The 21,628-nt window shown below is 41.8% G+C and overlaps 1 pseudogene; it reads left to right on the top strand.

Moving 5' to 3' along the window:
- The first annotated feature begins 299 nt into the window (after window positions 1–299).
- On the top strand, window positions 300–21,547 carry LOC106577715 (uncharacterized; annotated as a pseudogene).
- Window positions 21,548–21,628: the final 81 nt, after the last annotated feature.

The following is a 21,628-nucleotide window of genomic DNA, read 5'->3' as shown; positions in this document are numbered from 1 at the left end:
AGAGGACATATGTACCAGTAGTCTCAGCCACCGACCCAAATCATGAAAAAATACAAACCAGTAACTCTGACTTTACATCATTTGAAGGGCTGCTCTAACTATGGAATGCCACAGGACACATGTTAGCTTGTAGTTTTTATTACATGTTTTATGCCTGTTCAGACAGCCAATAATACCACTTAGTTCAGAGTTTCCTCCTACTTCATAATGATTACCCAATGAGTGTCATCATATAAAAGGTGCCCCGTTGTCAGACCCACACACTATACAGTGCGGAATGGACATTACAATGGTGATTATATATTGGCCAATCTTTTTGATTTACGCCAATTTTGGTAAGTAAGAAATATTAATGTGGATCCTTTTAATTATGTCATAGTCTTTTTTAATCCATTTGAATTACTATGTAGTCTGAATAATGATAATAATGTATAAATCTGTACTATACCTTTGTCTGATTTATTTAGTTTGTTTGCTTCACAGGTTGTGCACTTAACAAGGATGTAATCCAACCAGACTCTGTGATGGTTGCACACAAGGGACAAAGTGTATCTCTAACTTGCTTTTGTCGATCTAATTCGATGTTCATTGTCTCTTGGTTCAAGCAATCTGTTGGACAGAAGCCTCTTCTCATGGCATCATCATATTATCTCTCTCAAAATATTTTTTTCCCCAACAATTTTACCAAGGACTTTACTGAGACGAAACATTTGAGTGTGAAGAGAGGAGTTGACAGCTTTAACCTGACCATCTCCAAGACAGAGTCATGGGACTCAGCTACATACTACTGTGGTGCTATGGACATGAGCGAAGTCAAATTTGGAGAAGGAACTTTTTTAATTGTCAAAGGTAACTTCAGTCGCTTCCTAACCTAGTGTTCATATAACGCTAATTTCATGAATCTAGCAGGAAAATAGAATGTACAAACCATGATCTTATTCACTCTCCTCAGATTCGGGGTCCAACAGCATGTCTGTTCTCCAGCAGCCTGTTTCTGAGTCAGTCCAGCCAGGGGACTCTGTAACTCTGAACTGTACAATTCACACTGAGACCTGTGCAGGTGAACCCTATGTCTATTGGTTCAGACATGGCTCAGGAGAATCCCATCCAAGAATCATTTACACCCTTAGAGACAGGAGTGATCAGTGTGAGAAGAATACCGAGGCTTGTCCACCTACACGGAGCTGTGTCTACAACCTCCCCAAGAGGAACCTCAGCCTCTCTGATGCTGGGACTTACTACTGTGCTTTGGCCTCATGTGGGGAGATACTATTTGGGAACGGGACCAAGCTGGATGTTGAAGGTAGGTAGTGCATAACAAAAATACAGCACTACTTTTCTCTCAAATGGTAGATTTACATTTTGATATTTCCTATCACATTTAATTCATAGTAGATTTAAAATTATAAATATTTTATAGAGCAATAAATCAATAAAGAATAATAGAAAGTAATCAAGCCTTGTTTTTTAAGTTTCAGACCTGTTGGGTGATCAGAGTAATCTTCTTTTCCTCATCATTATATCTTGCCTGACAACTGCTGTGATTCTGAGTGTGATTGTCAACATTATCCTCTGTGAGAGAATGAAGAGGTCACGATGTGAACACTGTGCAGGTACAGTAAAAGTCTTCATACTAATAGCAATAGTAATAATAGCTATAGATCATAAAGAAGAGTGAAGGCTAGCCCTCCTCTTATCACTTCCCTCTCTGGACATTGTTTTAATTTCACAAACCTACTTCATTTTGAAGTGGATAATATGACATTCACAGGAGTAAGCCTTTGTATTAGTTAACAAGAAAAGGTTTCCAATATAATGAACGTTTTGACATTTGTCTTTTAGCAGGGACCCCTTTTCAACAAGGCCACTATGGGAATCCTCATGCCAACACTTCAGACCAACAGGTTAGCAGGATCAGTTCTACTGTATCAAGAGTGCGTCTGGATAAGCAAAAGAGTACAGCATTAGATTTGACCCAGAGTCTGAACTGAGTGAGTCTGTGTTTCATCCCCATAGGTCCATGGTGACAATGATGCCCTGAACTATACTGCCCTGAAGTTCACTGTCAAGAAGTGTTCCAAGCCCTGAAGACAGAGGAGAGAACAGAGAGAGTAAGAAACCATCTACTCTGATGTGAGTCATCAAGACAGGATGTGACAGTCCTCCAATCAGCATAATTTTAAGTTGAGCCCACTGACCTCCACTTTGAGCTTGACTGTGTCTGTGTGACTTGGCTGTTTTGTACATTCCTTATTTGCTGTAAAATGAAATAGTCGGGCCTAGCTGAAGAGACTGTCACTGCATTGGCATATTCTCCTAATAACGACATAGAATCACTCAAATGCAGAGCATAATTGTTCAGCAAGTGTGAAAGCTGATACTAGGATGGTTTCAGAAGTCTCAAATCTTGACCAATAGTTGCTGAGGTTGACTGACTGGATACATTTGTTTTTGTAGAAGTGTACAACAAAATGTATATAATGATTTACAAATGTCTAAACTCTTCCCTTTGATGACATTAGTTGTAACATGGAACTCTGTCACCTGCCTATATGCGTGTGATAGTTCAATAAACATGTTTTTATTACCTATGTTTAATTCTTACCACCTAACTTGTCTTTGATTTTCTTCCAATTTGACATGAGTGTTTTGTGTACATCGTTGACAAAAAATGACAATTAAATCCATTTGAATCCCACTTTGTCACAATAAAATATGAAGAAATCCAATGTTGGTGTTGACTTTCTGTAGGCACTGTACATGCTGCTAGTCTCAGAAACTGACCCAAATTATGAAATACAAACCAGTAACTCTGACTTTATACCATTTGAAGATAAATAGCACACCTTCTTGATAGCGTATGCATTTTTAGAGAGACACATCGTAGATTCATCTATGAATACATTCTGTATCTAAGGTGGGACATTATTTCGACCTCACTTCCTCTTCAAACAACCACTGGATACAATCTAAAAGTTGTGCCTCCTGTGGTGCATGTAGATTCACATTTCTGCTGATGCTGTCACTTCACATTGTCTCTTGACCCTCATCTCAGTTGTACTGTTACACCAGACCAGAGAGAAGAAGTTGAAAGATGTTCAGGTTGTGTCACGACTTCCGCTGAAGTCGGTCCCTCTCCTTGTTTGGGCGGCGTTCGGCGGTCGACGTCACCGGCCTTCTAGCCATCGCGATCCACTTTTCATTTTCCATTTGTTTTGTCTTTGTTTTACACACCTGGTTTCAATTCCCCAATTACATGTTCATTATTTAATCCTCTGTTTTCCCCATGGTTTTTGTGCGTGTTTGTTTATTGTAAGTTCGGTCCGATATTTGTGGGCTTGGTGTTACGTTATGTATTTTTAATTTTTGAGTAAAGTTCCTTTTGTTACTCATCTCTGCTGTCCTGCGCCTGACTCCTATGCACCAGCTACACCCAGAACCTTACATTGTGTCTAGTCCTGGTTATCATTCCAGTTTAACAACTTAAAATGCTATTTGTAAACCAATGATTCTAATATTTCATACTCCTGAATCAATGTTTAACCTCTATGGGCTAGGTGGGACGCTAGCGTGCCACCCGTGGTGCACTCCATCAACAGCAGGTGCATTTCAAGAGCGGCAAATTTGAATCCAAATAAATGTCAAAATTCTTCAAAATTCTTCAAAATTTTTCAAACATACAACTATTTTACACCCTTTGAAAGATAAACATCTCCTTAATCTAACCACGTTTTACGATTTCAAAAAGGTTTTACGGCGAAAGCATAAATTTAGAGTATGTTAGGACAGTACATTTACAAGAGTTGTGTGTAATGTTTTGTCAAGTCAAAGACAGGGTCACCAAAACCATAAAACCAGCTAAAATGATGCACTAACCTTTTACAATCTCCATCAGATGACACTCCTAGGACATTATGTTAGACAATGCATGCATTTTTAGTTCTATCAAGTTCATATTTATATCCAAAAACAGCGTTTTACTATGGCATTGATGTTGAGGAAATCGTTTCCCTCCAATAACCGGCAGTCAAGTCAGCGTCACAAATTAAATAATTAAAATTAGAAAACATTGGTAAAATATTATATTGTCATTTAAAGAATTATAGATTTACATCTCTTGAACGCAATCAACTTGCCAGATTTAAAAATAACCTTACTGGGAAATCACACTTTGCAATAATCTGAGCACTGCGCCCAGAAAAAATACGCGTTGCGATACAGACTAGACGTCATGTTGGGGAGATCTAAAATCGAAAATACTATGTAAATAATCCATTACCTTTGATTCTCTTCATCAGATGTCACTTCCAGGTATCACAGGTCCATAACGAATGTAGTTTTGTTCAAAAAAGCTCATCATTTATGTCCAAAAATCTCCGTCTTGTTAGCACATGATCTAAGCCAGCCGGACTTCTCGTCATGAACGAGGGGAAAAAATATATTTACGTTCGTTCAAACATGTCAAACGTTGTATAGCATAAATCATTAGGGCCTTTTTAACCAGAACATGAATAATATTCAAGGTGGACGAATGCATACTCTTTTATAACGTATTGGAACGAGGGTACCCAACATGAACTCGCGCGCCAGGTGTCTAATGGGACATCATCGTTCCATGGCTCTTGTTCGGTCAGATCTCCCTCCAGAAGACTCAAAACACTTTGTAAAGGCTGGTGACATCTAGTGGAAGCAATAGGAAGTGCCAAAATATTCCTCAACCCCTGTGTTTTTCAATGGGATAGGTTTAAAGGTAATACAACACATCAGGTATCCACTTCCTGTCAGAAAATGTCTCAGGGTTTTGCCTGCCAAATGAGTTCTGTTATACTCACAGACACCATTCAAACAGTTTTAGAAACTTTAGAGTGTTTTCTATCCATATATAATAAGTATATGCATATTCTAGTTACTGGGTAGGATTAGTAACCAGATTAAATCGGGTACATTTTTTTATCCAGACGTGCAAATGCTGCCCCCTAGCCCTAACAGGTTTTAACCCTCTGTTTCCAATCATGTCCTTGTCGGTGATTGGTTGATTGTATGTTTGTGCTAGTTATGTGTTGGTGCGTGACGGGTTTTGTACCCACTTTTATTATTTTTGTATATTTTGGTTTTTGGAGTTATTATGAGCACTTATTAAACGACTCCGTTTATACCAAGTTCGTTCTCCTGCGCCTGACTTCCCTGCCACCAACACACACCCATTACAAGGTAACTGACTTATTCTTAGAAGATGCTCTTCTTTGATATCACCACCTACAGATGTATCAGTAGTGAGGTGTTGTATCTTTATCTCAAACAGAAGGTCCAGCCTGTCTCATCGTTGGTTACAAAGGTCAGCAGAATTCTTGTATTTTGTATTACTATAAAAACGTGTACATTTTTTTAAATATATTTAATAATGTGTAGTAGTATTCTCCTTCCATTTTATAATTGTTCTTTACACGCCTAAGATGCAGACAGTCTCCATTATGTAGCTTTGAATCTTGGATCAGAGCACCAAGAATAACAGGTCTGGAAGACAGAGAAGCAACATGGAGGAAGAGACAGTGTACTCTGGGATCAGACAGTAAAACAATACAACAGATGGCCATTAACATGAATTAGCTCTTTATTGACTCTAGCTTTATTAGCTGTATTACTGTAACTGTAGCTACTAATGAATAAACTAAATTGCTTCTCACTGACATGGACTGGCTTGTGGTAAGATGAACAAAGCATTTAACAACAATGAAGAGAAAGGAAGTTGAATGTATTTATTTAGGCCATACTCAGGCATCTTAAAAGAGGAGGTGACATAGATTTTTCACCTTCAAACTTATTAAAATACTTTTGTATATGTAGGGTATGTGGACACCACTTCAAATAGTGGTTTCGGCAATTTCAGCCACACTCATTGCTGACAGGTGTATAAAATCGAGCACACAGCCATGCAATCAACATAGACAAACATTGGCAGTAGAATGGCCTTACTGAAGAACTCAGTGACTTTAAACATGGCACTGTCATAGGATGCCACTTTTCCAACAAGTCAGTTCATAAAATGTTAGCCCTTCTAGAAATGCCCCAGTCAACTGTCAGTGCTGTTATTGTCAAGTGGAAACATCTAGGAGCAACAACGGCTCAGCCACAAAGTGGTAGGCCACACAAACTCACAGAACGGGACCTCAGAGTGATGAGCGTGTAAAAATCATCTGTCCTCGGTTGCAACACTCACTACCAAGTTCCAAACAACCTCTGGAAGCAATTTCAGCAGAAGAACTGTTTGATGGGAGATTCATGAAAAGGGTTTCCATGGCCGAGCAGCTGCACACAAGCCTAAGAACACCATGCACAATGTAAAGCTTGTTTAGCACCATCAAATGTATTAAAATGTGTATTTATACACTCTCTGTAAGAATATTTACACGTTTTTTTTTCATTTTGTGATAAGCGACAGGGGCAGACTGGCCATCAAATGCTAGATGGGCTGGTTCATTTTAAGCTCATTGGGCCTGTCAAAATTCCTTCATTATTAAAATGTATTAATTTTGACTTTTTTTGCAGAACACAAGTAGTCGGTTTTTTGTATTGAGTTCCAGATACTAGTAAGGCACACAACCTTTTTATTCAAGTAATTGTTCCTCTGTAATGAGTTGTTTTCATGTAGTTGTGTTGATAGCATGCCACACCCACCCCTATATTTGATCATATTACTCCAGTGCTAGCCTCCCTACACTGGCTTCCTGTTAAGGCAAGGGCTGATTTCAAGGTTTTACTGCTAACCTACAAAGCATTACATGGGCTTGCTCCTACCTATCTTTCCGATTTGGTCCTGCCGTACATACCTACACGTACGCTACGGTCACAAGACGCGGGCCTCCTAATTGTTCCTAGAATTTCTAAGCAAACAGCTGGAGGCAGGGCTTTCTCCTATAGAGCTCAATTTTATGGAATAGTCTGCCTACCCATGTGAGAGACGCAGACTCAGTCTCAACCTTTAAGTCTTAACTGAAGACTTATCTCTTTAGTAGGTCCTATGATTAAGTGTAGTCTGGCCCAGGGATGTGAAGGTGAACGGAAAGGCTGAAGCAACGAACCACCCTTGCTGTCTCTGCCTGGCCGGTTTCCCCTCTTTCCACTGGGATTCTCTGCCTCTACCCCTATTACGGGGGCTGAGTCACTGGCTTACTGGTGTTCTTCCATGCTGTCCCTGGGAGGGGTGCGTCACTTGAGTGGGTTGAGTCACTGATGTGGTCTTCCTGTCTGGGTTGGCGCCCCCCCCCCCCCCCTTGGGCTGTGCCGTGGCGGAGATCTTTGTGGGCTATACTCGGCCTTGTCCCAGGATGGTATGTTGCTGGTTGGAGATATCCCTCCAGTGGTGTGGAGGCTGTGCTTTGGCAAAGTGGGTGGGGTTATATCCTACCTGTTTGGCCCTGTCCGGGGGGTTTCATCGGATGGGGCCACAGTGTCTCCTGACCCCTCCTGGCTCAGCCTCCAGTATTTATGCTGCAGTAGTTTGTGTCGGGGGGCTAGGGTCAGTCTGTCACATCTGGAGTATTTCTCTTGTCTTTTCCGGTGTCCTGTGTGAATTTAACCTCTATGGGCTAGGCGGGACGAATTCGTCCCACCTACGTAACAGCCAGTCTAATCCAGTGGCGCGATTTTTGAATCGTTTGAAATACTATTACTTCAATTTCTCAAACATATGACTATTTTACAGCTATTTAAAGACAAGACTCTCGTTTATCTAACCACACTGTCCGATTTCAAAAAGGCTTTACAACGAAAGCAAAACATTAGATGATGTCAGGAGAGTGCCCAGCCAGAAATAATCAGACACCCATTTTTCAAGCTAGCATATAATGTCACCAAAACCCAAACCACAGCTAAATGCAGCACTAACCTTTTATGATCTTCATCAGATGACACACCTAGGACATTATGTTATACAATACATGCATGTCTGTTCAATCAAGTTCATATTTATATAAAAAAACAGCTTTTTACATTAGCATGTGACGTTCAGAAAAAGCATACCCCCCGCAAACTTCCGGGGAATTTACTAACAGTTTGCTAAATTACTCACGATAAACGTTCACAAAAAGCATAACAATTATTTTAAGAATTATAGATACATTACTCCTCTATGCACTCGATATGTCCGATTTTAAAATAGCTTTTCGGATGAAGCACATTTTGCAATATTCTAAGTACATAGCCCAGCCATCACGGCTAGCTATTTAGACACCCGGCAAGATTAGCCTTCACCATAATAACATTTCCTATAAGAAAAATGTTCTTACCTTTCCTGTTCTTCGTCAGAATGCACGCCCAGGACTTCTACTTCAATAACAAATGTAGGTTTGGTCCCAAATAATCCATAGTTATATCCAAATAGCGTCGTTTTGTTAGTGCGTTCTAGACACTATACGAATGGTAATCCACGGTCGTGCACATGGCGCATGGCGTGACAAAAAATGTCTAAATATTCCATTACCGTACTTCGAAGCATGTCAACCGCTGTTTAAAACCAATTTTTATGCCATTTATCTCGTAGAAAAGCGATAATATTCCGACCGGGAATCTGCAATAAACTAAACAGCCGAATTAAAATACTCCACGGGGGCTAATCGCGCACGCGCCTCATTCCATTGTCACCTAATGGGACACTTGGATAAGGTGATAATCTGTTTCAGCCTGAGGCTGCCTCGTCAACCTTCATGATTTTCCCGGGTCCTGAGAGCCTATTGGAGCCCTGGGAATTGTCACGTTACAGCTAAGATCCTTACTCTTCAATAAACAGATGCAAGACGCACGACTCCTTGTCAAACAGGCCACTTCCTGCATGAAACCTTGTCAAGTTTTTGCCTGCCATAGGAGTTCTGTTATACTCACAGACACCATTCAAACAGTTTTAGAAACTTTAGAGTGTTTTCTATCCAAACCTGAACAATAATATGCATATTCTAGCTTCTGAGTTGGTGTAGGAGGCAGTTAAAAATGGGCACATATTTTTTCCAAAATTCTCAATACTGCCCCCTAGCCCAAACAGGTTAAATATGCTCTCTCTAATTCTCTTTCTCTTTCTCTTTCTTTCTTTCTTTCTTTCTCTCTCTCGGAGGACCTGAGCCCTAGGACCATGCCTCAGGACTACCTGGCTTGATGACTCCTTGCTGTCCCCAGTTCACCTGGCCGTGCTACTGCTCCAGTTCCAACTGTTCTGCCTGCAGCTATGGAACCCTGACCTGTTCACCGGACGTGCTACCTGTCCCAGACCTGTTGTCCCAGACCTGCTGGAACCCTGACCTATTCACCGGACGTGCTACCTGTCCCAGACCTGCTGTTTTCAACTCTCTAGAGACAGCAGGAGCGGTAGAGTTACTCTCAAAGATCGGCTATGAAAAAGCCAACTGATACTTACTCTTGTGTTACTGACTTGTTGCACCCTCGACAACTACTATGATTATTATTATTTGACAATGCTGGTCATTTATGAACATTTGAACATCTAGGCCATGTGCTGTTATAATCTCCACCCGGCACAGCCAGAAGAGGACTGGCCACCCCTCATAGCCTGGTTCCTCTCTAGGTTTCTTCCTAGGTTTTGGCCTTTCTAGGGAGTTTTTCCTAGCCACCGTGCTTCTACACCTGCATTGCTTGCTGTTTGGGGTTTTAGGCTGGGTTTCTGTACAGCACTTTGTGATATCAGCTGATGTAAGAAGGGCTATATAAATACATTTGATTTGATACAGTGAACAAGTTCCCAGGTACTCTGCAGTCTTCTGTAAGCCCAAGACGAGGCTGTATCTATACTTTGGTCAGATGGGCCCGCTGACTTTGTACCCACAGGACCCTGCTACCTGCTCTCTGTGTCTCTGTGTCTCTATGTGGTTTTCAGCAGGATGTCTATGTGGTGTCACTGTTATCACTATCTTTACTTGTTGTTCATGTTGCCCCTGACAGCTTACAGCCACAGCAAAACAGTTATTTATTAAACTGACTATAACATATATTTTGTTATCTGAAATCAGTTACAAACCACAAAGAACTACTGATGAACCCTATTTGAACTCTCTCAGTTAAGCGTCTCATGTGTGATACAGCACCCTCTATTCTAGATCAATGGGCTCAGGGGGAGGGGACAATGTATGATGATGTCATGGGAGAACTTTCAGTACATTCTCAATCAGACATGTACAGCACAAAAACTACTGCAGGTTCCTCTGTCAGAATGAAACCAATAGAAGAGGATTACTTCCTATGAGAACAACACTAAGAAGAGAGTGAAAGATAAAGCATATCATATGTATTAGTTAGGCCGGTGTGTCCAATCAGTCATGGAACTCTCATGTGTTACACTTCAGTTAGTGGATGTTTCTGTAAATGATACACAGGGAATGAGACTGAAATTGAAATGTTTCACTCTGTAGATTTTTCCCCCACATACACTGACATTGCTCTACCCCTACATGTCAACATATGTTAAATGCACAACAGACCTATGGAACATCAGGAGTACTGTGTTAGGTTCTAATTTCTGGTACAATAAACCAGACGGATTCAAGCTAAATGTATTCACCAAACTAGGTATTGCAGCTGCAAAAGCACGCCTACAGGTAAAACAAGCATGTATATTTATACCTCCCGACTTGGTCCCCTTTCTATGTCTAGCATGAATCAGTCTCTGTTGCTTGGCAGGAACTGAGTCTGTTCATCCTATTCATGTTACTGTGTTCCAGCCTGTCGATTCCAGAACCTTCGTACTTCCCAGTGCCTTTCACATGTCTTCTTATCAGTCATGAGAGGCCTTGAGTTATTGGGAGTACACGTTCCTACAGTCTACTGCAGTCCACTAGATAATTACACTTCTCATACACAAAGAGCTTAAACCTAACACTACTTTCAATCTGTAAGAATATAAAACTGCATATTCATACAAGGATAATATAATGATATAAAACAGTAGATATAAGACAATGTTATAGAACAGAAATTAGGATCTATGAGCAGCCACCCCAGACACATGGCTCTTGTTCAACCCCTATGAAATCATTCTTGCAATCAGCCTTCGTTCTTTACCTATGCTCAAATATAATGCACATAGATCATTACAACTGACCCATAACACGATAATTACTACTGCTAAGATTATTATACAATTATAATCAGATTAAAACGGGCTCAAGTCAAATAGTTTTTAACAACTGTATCTGCTGAAAATATTATTTGTTTTCTTTCAAATAATGTAATACAGTTGGCTTACCTTGACCGGCGTAATGGAGGAGAGATAAATCCAGTGCACCTAAAGTAAGTGTGAGAAAACAAAAAGGCAAGGACATTTCAACGTTATTCACATTTTGAGACAATTTGAAAAAATCAACACACAACACTTAAATGGTGGTAGTTTGAGGTATATACGTGAGGCAGGAATGTTCTGGTTCAGTTGAATTCAACTTTACCCTACGAGATCCGGAGCCTGATGGTTTCCTGTTCTACCTGATCATTAATTGCACGCACCTGGGGTTCCAGGTCTAAATTAGAATGGAACAATGAAGAAAGCTATGTAACTGACTTTAAAATGGTGTAAAATAGTCATATGTTTGAAAAATTAAAGTTTTTGCATTTTTGAGGTATTTGTAATTCGCGCCACGCTATACCATTGGATATTGGTGAGGCGTTCCGCTAGCGGAACGTCTAGATTTAAGCCCTGAGGCTGGTTCTCCTAAACAGAGCTGTGTATACAATCTCACCAACAGGAACCTCAGCCTCTCTGATGCTGGGACTTTATACTGTGTTGTGGCCTCAGTCTGTTCCTTCATTCTCCGATGTTGAAGCCCTTGACAATTGGAAACACAGCTCCACTGATATACTGCATGCCATGTAGACTAACAGAACATCTTACAATGCCGTTAAAATACCTTTGCTTGAAAAACTAGAAAAAAACATAAATGGTACTGTTTCTCCATTTTGAGACACTGTAGCTAGAATATACTCCCTCAAGATAACTCAAGAAATTCATTTTGAAGTTTTTTGCCGTTGAGATCTTAGTCGCACAATTTTACATCTAACTTAGATGTTCAGTGCAGGACTTCTGTTGAATGTCATCAAACACTTTATTGAAGAATCCCTCCTGTTGACCAATCACGGATGAAAGGGCTTAGACTTCGGCTACCGGCTTTAGGTAGCGACATTTGCTGCTGACTTCGGTTTGCCTCAAGAATTTTCTTTTGTGTGCACGAACAACCGGAAAACCCTTGTCGAAGACCAAAATGAACTAAAACATCACAAAATGTTGACATAATATATGCACAAACTATTCCAAACTGTTTCGGCTGAATGAGGCGTCAACAAAACCTATGGGTATTTCTCAAAATGCATACTACCGTGCTCCGAGCATGCAAATTGGAACACGGGAGTGTTGGAGTATCAAAATCAAAGTATGCGAAATGCAATACAGAGGGCACTTGTCGAATGCGTACTCTGCTTGTACATATTCTGAAGCATGCATCGATGCAGGCTTCATCAGAAAGTATACAAAGAAACATGATGCAACCACATAAAAATTATTCTACATTTCTTGAAATGAATGGCAGCCATTATTTGAGCTAAAGCGAGACAAAATACACTCCGACTTTGGAAAGAAATGTTGCCTATTGACATCTCATATGGTGCCTGAGTACAATATTTTATCTTGATACGATAATAAATACATGCATTGTTAATTTTGGCATGATTAGTTGTGCTGCACTTCGTTCCGCTTCCCTCCGCAGGTAATATTACATCTCATTACATTACAATGGTTTGATTTGTTTGATCTGAGCAATTTTTTTGCTAGCTACTTAGCTGTCTTTGTATCAAAGATAATTGTGTAGTTTAGAGTAATTATCGAGGTTAGCTAGCCAGCTATTTTCGTCCGCCGTGCCGCGCCACCGTTCTCCTACTTAGTCAACAACTGCTAGCTAGCTAGCCAACTTCTACCGACTAGCAGCACTGTAGAAACTAATACATTACAACGGAACGATTTGATTAGTGTAGTGTTAGCTAGCTACATAGTTGTCTTTGCTGTCTTTGTATCTAAGATAATTGTGTAGTTTAGAGTAATTATCGAGGTTAGCTAGCCAGCTATTTTTGTCCGCCGCGCCGCGCCACCGTTCTCCTACTTAGTCAACACTGCTAGCTAGCTAGCCAACTTCTACCGACTAGCAGCACTGTAGAAACTAATACATTACAACGGAACGATTTGATTAGTGTAGTGTTAGCTAGCTACATCGTTGTCTTTGCTGTCTTTGTATCTAAGATAATTGTGTAGTTTAGAGTAATTATCGAGGTTAGCTAGCCAGGTTAGCTAGTGTTAGCTAGCTATATAGTTGCCTTTGTATCATGATAAGGTGTAGCACTGAAACTATCGAGGTTACCTAGCCAGCTACACTTTCAAACAAAGTCAACAACGCAGCAACTGCTAGCTAGCCTACTTCACCAGCCAGCAGTACTGTATCATTTTAGTCATTTTAGTCAATAAGTTGTCTTTGTCATAGTTTGATAATTGTGTAGTTTAGAGTAATTATCAAGGTTAGCTGGCCAGCTATTTTCGTCCCCTGCGACGCCATTTCCAAACCTAGCCAACTATTACCGACGAGCAGCATTGTAGAAACTAAATACATTACAAAAGAACGTCTTGATTAGTGTTATGTTAGCTAGCTACATAGTTGCCTTTGTATCATGATAAGGTGTAGTGCTGAAACTATCGAGGTTACCTAGCCAGCTACACTTTCAAACAAAGTCAACAATGCAGCCACTGCTAGCTAGCCTACTTCACCAGCCAGCAGTACTGTATCATTTTAATCATTTTAGTCAATAAGATTTTTGCAACGTAAGCTTAACTTTCTGAACATTCGATACGTGTAGTCCAAAGTGGATTCCAATCTCCTTTGCATTAGCGTAGCCTCTTCTGTAGCCTGTCAACTATGTGTCTGTCTATCCCTGTTCTCTCCCCTCTGCACAGGCCATACAAACGCTTCACACCGCGTGGCCGCTGCCACTCTAACCTGGTGGTCCCAGCACGCACGACCCACGTGGAGTTCCAGGTCTCCGGCAGCCTCTGGAACTGCCGGTCTGCGGCCAACAAGGCAGAGTTCATCTCAGCCTATGCTACCCTCCCGTCCCTCGACTTCTTGGCGCTGACGGAAACATGGATTACCACAGATAACACTGCTATTCCTACTGCTCTCTCCTCGTCTGCCCACGTGTTCTCGCATAACCCGAGAGCATCTGGCCAGCGGGGTGGTGGCACTGGAATCCTCATCTCTCCCAAGTGAACATTCTCTCTTTCTCCCCTGACCCATCTGTCTATCGCCTCCTTTGAATTCCATGCTGTCACAGTTACCAGCCCTTTCAAGCTTAACATCCTTATCATTTATCGTCCTCCAGGTTCCCTTGGAGAGTTCATCAATGAGCTTGACGCCTTGATAAGTTCCTTTCCTGAGGATGGCTCACCTCTCACAGTTCTGGGTGACTTTAACCTCCCCACGTCTACCTTTGACTCATTCCTCTCTGCCTCCTTCTTTCCACTCCTCTCCTCTTTTAACCTCACCCTCTCACCTTCCCCCCTACTCACAAGGCAGGCAATACGCTTGACCTCATCTTTACTAGATGCTGTTCTTCCACTAATCTCATTGCAACTCCCCTCCAAGTCTCCGACCACTTCCTTGTATCTTTTTCCCTCTCGCTCTCATCCAACACTTCTCACTCTGCCCCTACTCGGATGGTATTGCGCCATCCCAACCTTCGCTCTCTCTCTCCCGCTACTCTCTCCTCTTCCATCCTATCATCTCTTCCCTCTGCTCAAACCTTCTCCAACCTATCTCCTGATTCTGCCTCCTCAACCCTCCTCTCCTCCCTTTCTGCATCCTTCGACTCTCTATGTCCCCTATCCTCCAGGCCAGCTCGGTCCTCCCCTCCTGCTCCGTGGCTCGACGACTCATTGCGAGCTCACAGAACAGGGCTCCGGGCAGCCGAGCGGAAATGGAGGAAAACTCGCCTCCTTGCGGACCTGGCATCCTTTCACTCCCTCCTCTCTACATTTTCCTCTTCTGTCTCTGCTGCTAAAGCCACTTTCTACCGCTCTAAATTCCAAGCATCTGCCTCTAACCCTAGGAAGCTCTTCGCCACCTTCTCCTCCCTCCTGAATCCTCCTCCCCCCCCCCTCCTCCCTCTCTGCGGATGACTTCGTCAACCATTTTGAAAAGAAGGTCGACAACATCCGATCCTCGTTTGTTAACCTCTATGGGCTAGGTGGGACGCTTGCGTCAGCCTGTGGCGCGATTTTCAAAACCTTAAAAATCCTATTACTTCAATTTCTCAAACATATGACTATTTTACAGCCATTTAAAGACAAGACTCTCGTTAATCTAACCACACTGTCCGATTTCAAAAAGGCTTTACAACGAAAGCAAAACATTAGATTATGTCAGCAGAGTACCAAGCCAGAAATAATCAGACACCCATTTTTCAAGCCAGCATATAATGTCACCAAAACCCAGAAGACAGCTAAATGCAGCACTCACCTTTGATGATCTTCATCAGATGACAACCCTAGGACATTATGTTATACAATACATGCATGTTTTGTTCAATCAAGTTCATATTTATATCAAAAACCAGCTTTTTACATTAGCATGTGACGTTCAGAACTAGCATACCCCCCGCAAACTTACGGGGAATTCGCTAACATTTTACTAAATTACTCACGATAAACGTTCACAAAAAGCATAACAATTATTTTAAGAATTATAGATACAGACCTCCTCTATGCACTCGATATGTCCGATTTTAAAATAGCTTTTTGGTGAAAGCACATTTTGCAATATTCTAAGTACATAGCCCAGGCATCACGGGCTCGCTATTTAGACACCCGGCAAGTTTAGCACTCACCATAATCATATTTACTATTATAAAAGTTTGATTACCTTTTGTTGTCTTCGTCAGAATGCACACCCAGGACAGCTACTTCAATAACAAATGTTGGTTTGGTCCAAAATAATCCATCGTTATATCCGAATAGCGGCGTTTTTGTTCGATGCGTTCCAGACACTATCCGAAATAGTAAAGAAGTGTCGCGCGCATGGCGCAATTCGTGACAATAAAATTCTAAATATTCCATTACCGTTCTTCGAAGCATGTCAACCGCTGTTTAAAATCAATTTTTACGACACTTTTCTCGTAGAAAAGCGATAATATTCCGACAGGGAATCTCCTTTTCGGCAAACAGAGGAAAAAATCCCAAAGGCGGGGGCGGTCGGGGTCACGCGCATAAGCTCAGTGTCCCTTGATCGGCCACTTGAGAAAGGCGATAATGTGTTTCAGCCTGGGGCTGGAATGACGACATTCTGTTTTTTCCCGGGCTCTGAGCGCCTATGGACGACGTGGGAAGTGTCACGTTAGAGCAGAGATCCTTAGTAAATGATAGAGATGGAAAAGAAGTTCAAGAAATGGTCAGACAGGCCACTTCCTGTAAAGGAATCTCTCAGGTTTTGACCTGCCATTTGAGTTCTGTTATACTCACAGACACCATTCAAACAGTTTTAGAAAATTTAGGGTGTTTTCTATCCATATGTAATAAGTATATGCATATTCTAGTTACTGGGTAGGAGTGGTAACCAGATTAAATCGGGTATGTTTTTTATCCAGCCGTGTCAATACTGCCCCCTAGCCCTAACAGGTTAAGTCAAACGACACCGCTGGTCCTGCTCACACTGCCCTACCCTGTGCTTTGACCTCTTTCTCCCCTCTCTCTCCAGATGAAATCTCACGTCTTGTGACGGCCGGCCGCCCAACAACCTGCCCGCTTGACCCTATCCCCTCCTCTCTTCTCCAGACCATTTCCGGAGACCTTCTCCCTTACCTCACCTTGCTCATCATCTCATCCTTGACCGCTTGCTACGTCCCTTCCGTCTTCAAGAGAGCGAGAGTTGCACCCCTTCTGAAAAAACCTACACTCGATCCCTCCGATGTCAACAACTACAGACCAGTATCCCTTCTTTCCTTTCTCTCCAAAACTCTTGAACGTGCCGTCCTTGGCCAGCTCTCCTGCTATCTCTCTCAGAATGACCTTCTTGATCCAAATCAGTCAGGTTTCAAGACTGGTCATTCAACTGAGACTGCTCTTCTCTGTGTCACGGAGGCTCTCCGCACTGCTAAAGCTAACTCTCTCTCCTCTGCTCTCATCCTTCTAGACCTATCTGCTGCCTTTGATTCTGTGAACCATCAGATCCTCCTCTCCACCCTCTCCGAGTTGGGCATCTTCGGCGCGGCCCAGGCTTGGATTGCGTCCTACCTGACAGGTCGCTCCTACCAGGTGGCGTGGCGAGAATCTGTCTCCGCACCACGTGCTCTCACCACTGGTGTCCCCCAGGGCTCTGTTCTAGGCCCTCTCCTATTCTTGCTATACACCAAGTCACTTGGCTCTGTCATATCCTCACATGAACTCTCCTATCATTGCTATGCAGACGACACACAATTAATCTTCTCCTTTCCCCCTTCTGATAACCAGGTGGCGAATCGCATCTCTGCATGTCTGGCAGACATATCAGTGTGGATGACGGATCACCACCTCAAGCTGAACCTCGGCAAGACGGAGCTGCTCTTCCTCCCGGGGAAGGGCTGCCCGTTCCATGATCTCGCCATCACGGTTGACAACTCCATTGTGTCCTCCTCCCAGAGTGCTAAGAACCTTGGCGTGACCCTGGACAACACCCTGTCGTTCTCCACTAACATCAAGGCGGTGACCTGATCCTGTAGGTTCATGCTCTACAACATACGCAGAGTACGTACCTTCAGGCTCTGATCAGGCCCTACACCCAAACAAGGGCACTGCGTTCATCCACCTCTGGCCTGCTCGCCTCCCTACCTCTGAGGAAGCACAGTTCCCGCTCAGCCCAGTCAAAACTGTTCGCTGCTCTGGCACCCCAATGGTGGAACAAGCTCCCTCACGACGCCAGGACAGCGGAGTCAATCACCACCTTCCGGAGACACCTGAAACCCCACCTCTTTAACCTCTCTGGGCTAGTCGGGACGAATTCGTCCCACCTACGCAACAGCCAGTTGAATACCGTGGCGCGATTTTCAAATACCTTAGAAATGCTATTACTTCAATTTCTCAAACATATGACTATTTTACAGCATTTTAAAGACAAGACTCTCGTTAATCTAACCACACTGTCCGATTTCAAAAAGGCTTTACAACGAAAGCAAAACATTAGATTATGTCAGCAGAGTACCCAGCCAGAAATAATCAGACACCCATTTTTCAAACTAGCATATAATGTCACAAAAACCCAGAAGACAGCTAAATGCAGCACTAACCTTTGATGATCTTCATCAGATGACACACCTAGGACATTATGTTATACAATACATGCATGTTTTGTTCAATCAAGTTCATATTTATATCAAAAACCAGCTTTTTACATTAGCATGTGACGTTCAGAACTAGCATACCCCCCGCAAACTTCTGGGGAATTTACTAACAATTTACTAAATTACTCACGATAAACGTTCACAAAAAACATAACAATTATTTTAAGAATTATAGATACAGAACTCCTTTGTGCAATCGAGGTGTCCGATTTTAAAATAGCTTTCGGTGAAAGCACATTTTGCAATATTCTCAGTAGATAGCCCAGCCATCACGGCTAGCCATTTAGACACCCACCAAGTTTAGCCCTGACCAAAGTCAGATTTACTATTACAAAAGTTTGATTACCTTTGTTGTCTTGTCAGAATGCACTCCCAGGACTGCTACTTCAATAACAAATGTTGGTTTGGTCCAAAATAATCCATCGTTATATCCAAATAGCGGCGTTTTGTTTGTGCGTTCCAGACACTATCCGAAATGGTAAATCAGGGTCACGAGCATGGCGCAATTCGTGACAAAAAATGTCTAAATATTCCATTACCGTACTTCGAAGCATGTCAACCGCTGTTTAAAATCCATTTTTATGCCATTTTTCTCGTAAAAAAGCGATAATATTCCAACCGGGAATCTCCGTTAAGGTAAACAGAGGAAAGAAAACAAAGCATTCAGTCGACGCGGGCACGCGCCTGAGTCTCACAGTACTGTAACCAGCCACTACCCAAACGCGCTACTTTTTTTCAGCCAGAGCCTGCAAAGCCACGATTCAGCTTTTTGCCGCCTTCTGAGAGCCCATGGGAGCCGTAGGAAGTGTCACGTAACAGCAGAGATCCTTTGTAATGGATAGAGATGGCAAAGAAGGCCAAGAAATGGTCAGACAGGGTACTTCCTGTACAGAATCTTCTCAGGTTTTGACCTGCCATTTGAGTTCTGTTATAGTCACAGACACCATTCAAACAGTTTTAGAAACTTTGGAGTGTTTTCTATCCAAAGCCAATAATTATATGCATATTCTAGTTACTGGGCAGGAGTAGTAACCAGATTAAATCGGGTACGTTTTTTATCCAGCCGTGTCAATACTGCCCCCTAGCCCTAACAGGTTAAGGAATACCTAGGATAGGATAAAGTAATCCTTCTAACCCCACCCCCCTTAAAAGATTTAGATGCAATATTGTAAAGTGGTTGTTCCACTGGATATCATAAGGTGAATGCACCAATTTGTAAGTCGCTCTGGATAAGAGCGTCTGCTAAATGACTTAAATGTTAAATGTAAATGTACGTACCGTAGATCGCAAGCCCATAGTAAGTCAATAGGGCAAACTGGCTAGCTACTACTGTTAGCTTACCAGATAGCCATGAGGAACTGATAGATAGCTACCCACATATAAATTACATTTATCTTGCATAATATTCATTTTATGTCATTTTTGCCTGTTAAACTATCTGGTTAGCTACATTATTATGATGTACGTATAGCTAACTGATAGTTATGAAGTAAAATGTTTGCTAGGTGTAATGTAATGTAAGTGCTTCTCAAATGTAATGTTTTATGCACCCTCCACACTCTCTTCCTCACAAGAACATACTCAAGAGAACATCGTCAGAGAATGCACTCTGAGCATGAGAGTGTGGATCACTCTAGTATGCATATTGAGAAACCCTATGCCTACCAGTTGAACCAATCATATTTCTGTTTATTTGCTTCCTAAAAAATACAAGGTATTTTAGTATTATTCACAGACACTTTGAGGCATCTATATAAATGTTTTTTGAATCTATATCTCTGATCTATTTTCTATTTTTTTATTTTACAGTTTGTGCATTTACTATGGACATAGTCCAACCAGACCTGGTGATAGTAACTCATCTGGGAGGTATTGTGACTCACTTGCTTTTGTCCATCTAGTTTGATGACCTATGTTGCTTGGTTCAAGCAGGCTGTTGGACAAATGCCTTTACTCATGACATCACCACTTCACACCAATCAAGATAGTTATTATACAACAACTTTATCAAGGATTTCAGTGGAAACTAAACATCTGATTGTGAAGAGAGGAGTTGACAGCTTTAACCTGACCATGTCCCAGACAGAGGAAGGAGAATGAGCTACATACTATTGTGATGTGCTTTGTTCTTGAACGACATTGAATTTGGAGAAGGAACTATTTTAGCTGTCAAAGGTAACTTAAATTGCTTCTTTCATTTCGGATTGTTAATAAATTAAATAATTTAATGAATTAATCTAGCAGGAAAAGAGAATGTTCTCCATGATCTTACTCATTCTCTTGTCAGTGGCTATTGGGTCACACATGACTCAGGAGAATCCCTTCCAGGAATCAATTACACCAATCATTGTGATCAGTGTAAGAAGAGCCCTGAGGCTGGGTCTCCTACACAGAGTTGTGTCTACAACCTCCCCAAGATGAACCTCAGCCTCGCTGATCCTGGGATTTACTACTGTGCTGTGGTCTCATGTGGGGAGATACTGTTTGAAAACGGGACCAAGCTGGACATTGAAACGGGTGGCACATCTTACATTTTTGTTTATATCTATTGGATACTCTACTGTGTAAAACTGTACACAGTACAAGTTGTTTAGATCACATGGGAATATGTGCAATCATTCATATAGTTATTATACTTCTATTCCCATATTTATTTTCACTGACAATGGAGCAGACTCTCTTCTCTTTGTGTACTGCCTGGGAGTAGCAGTTGCTCTCTCTCTAATCCTGTTTCTTCTCCTGACTTGCATCCTTTACAAGATGAACAAGAGAACATGTCTGCAGCGCAGAGGTAAGTGACTTATTCTAAGAAGTTGCTCTTCTTTGATATCACCATCTACAGATGTATCAGTAGTGAGGGGTTCTATCAATATCTTTTCTGTGTTTCTTTTCAGGACCCGGCTCTCAAACAAGAGGTCCAGCCAGTCTCGTTTTTGGATACACGGGTAGGTAGAAATCCTTAAAAATTGTTCCAGTTAATAAAACGTATAGTTAGTAATATTCTCCTCCATTATATAATTGTTCTTCACAGGCCCAAGATGCAGACAGTCTCCATTATGTAGCTCTGAATCTGAGCAACAAGAAGAACAGGTCTAGAAGACAGAGAAGCAACATGGAGGAAGAGACAGTGTATTCTGAGATCAGACAGTAGAACAATAAATCAGACGTCAATTAAAATTCATGAGCTCTTAGTTAACTGTATTAGCTTTGTTATTGTAATTGTAGCTACTAA

This window comes from Salmo salar, chromosome ssa18 (assembly GCF_905237065.1).
Source record: "Salmo salar chromosome ssa18, Ssal_v3.1, whole genome shotgun sequence".
Lineage (NCBI taxonomy): Eukaryota > Metazoa > Chordata > Actinopteri > Salmoniformes > Salmonidae > Salmo > Salmo salar.
The sequence above is the reverse complement of the archived record's forward strand: the minus strand, read 5'-3'. Positions and strand labels throughout refer to the sequence as shown.